The sequence below is a fragment of the Equus quagga genome, unplaced genomic scaffold (assembly GCF_021613505.1).
Source record: "Equus quagga isolate Etosha38 unplaced genomic scaffold, UCLA_HA_Equagga_1.0 91071_RagTag, whole genome shotgun sequence".
NCBI classification, from domain to species: Eukaryota; Metazoa; Chordata; class Mammalia; order Perissodactyla; family Equidae; genus Equus; species Equus quagga.
The window spans coordinates 11,112-13,173 of record NW_025803783.1 but is presented as its reverse complement, the minus strand read 5'-3'; positions in this window follow the sequence as shown (position 1 = coordinate 13,173).

Below are 2,062 nucleotides of genomic sequence, written 5' to 3'. Positions count from 1 at the left end.
CTCTGCTATGTGCGACGCCGCCTCAGCGTGGCCTGATGAGCAGTGCTCGGTCTGCACCCAGGATCCCAGCTGGTGAAACCCTGGGTCGCCGAAACGGAGCACGCGAACTTAACCACTCGGCCGGGGTCGGCCCCAATGCTGAATTTCTTTACAGGAGCTTCTTACCCGTTTGAATATCTTTTTTGGAGAAATGTCTATTCAGATCCTTCACCCCTTTTACAATGTAGTTATTGGTCCTTTTTATTATTGAGTTGTAAAAATTCTTTATGTGTTCTGGATGTATGATTTGAAAATAGTTTCTCTCATTCTGTGAATTGTCTTTCTTTGAAGCTGAAGGTTTTAATTTTGTCCGGCTTTTCTATTTTTTTTCTCTTCTTCCTTATGCCTTTGGTGTCACATCTAAGAACCATAGCCAAATTCAAGGTTAGGAAAATGAATGCCTATGTTTTCTATGTTTCTATACCTGTGTTTTCTTCTAGAGGCGAACAGTTTTAGCTCAGACCTTTACGTCTGCGATCCATTTTTGAGTTAATTTTCTGTATGGTGTGAGGTGGGGGTGCAGAGGCATTAGCTTTGGATCCAAAAAAATGTATATGGAAGCTTTTAGTTTTTCACAGGTATTTTTGTGATGCTCTTTTAATTTAAAATATTGAGGGGGGAATAAATTATTGTAGATTTGAGCCTATCTCTAGCTGCCCTCGGGCAGATTTTTGTAGATGCCTGCTGAGTACGGTAGTAATTGCAGTTCCCAGAATGTGGTAAGCAAGCCACAGAAGTTAGGATTTCCAGAAGGGCCTGGGGAGAGAGAGGGAGTAAAGAGTAGGGTCAGGAATGAGAGAGGAAACTGAGCACAGACAGCCCCCGACTTATGATGGTTCGACTTACCATTTTTCTTGTGATGGTGCGAAAGCAATAAGCGTTCACTGGAAACCGTCCTTCGAATTTCGGTCTTTTTCCAGGACTAGCAAGATATGGGGTGAAATTCTCTCATAGTACAGGAGCCACAGCTCCCACTCAGCCCCACGGTCACGAGGGTACACAGCCGATCCGCTGACGGCCATCCTGTTTGTCACTGTCAGTACAATAGTCAGTGAATTACGTGAGATACTCAGCTTTCAGAATGGCTTTGTGTAGATGATTTTGCCCAGCTGTAGGCTCGTGTAAGTGTTGTCGGCACATTTAAGGCAGGCTAGGCTGAGCTAGGATGTTCCATAGGTCAGGTGTCTTCAGTGCGTTTTCGACTTTGGATGTTTTCAACTTACAGTGGGTTTACCCGGCTGTAACCCCGCTGTCAATCAAGGCAGAGGTGCATAGGGAAGCCTAGCAGAGCATTCTCCCTGGAGCTCCTGATGCGTGACACGCTGCCAGCTGGTCCTGGCTCGTGCCTGTGACTGGCTTGCTCCTAGTGGGAGGGGCGCGTCGTTCCTCTGCTCTGGGTGCCCAGCAGTGCGGGACCGTCCAGGCTGTTGATAGCCTTAGGGGGAGGGTGGGGAGCCGGTGGCTTGGGGAGTCGGAGTCTTGACCTCCTGCAGTGATGGGCTCTGTTGGTTAGAAATGCAGCCTGCCTCTCCCTTGCTCCCTGAGTCGCCCCCTTCCCTTCCCCATAGCTGTCGGCGTGCTGGTTTTTCTCCCAGCCGCAGCGTGATCCCTTCAGGGAGGATTTTTCTTATATTATTTTTTTAAAAACTCACAGTGAGAGAATTTTATTTTTTTAGCAGGATTTTAAATTAGAATGAACAAAAAATGGAAACCTATTAGGATTATGGCAAACAGAAAATGTCTACTAGCCGGGGCTGGCCCCGTGGCCGAGTGGTTGAGTTCGCGCGCTCCGTTGCAGGCGGCCCAGTGATTCATCGGTTCGAGTCCTGGGCGCGGACATGGCGCTGCTCGTCGGACCACGCTGAGGCAGCGTCCCGCATGCCACAACTAGAGGAACCCACAACGAAGAATATACAACTATGTACCGGGGGGCTTTGGGGAGAAAAAGGAAAAAATAAAAAAAAAAAATCTAAAAAAAAAAAAAAAGGTTCAGGGGACCTTTTTAAAAAAAAAAAAAAAAAAA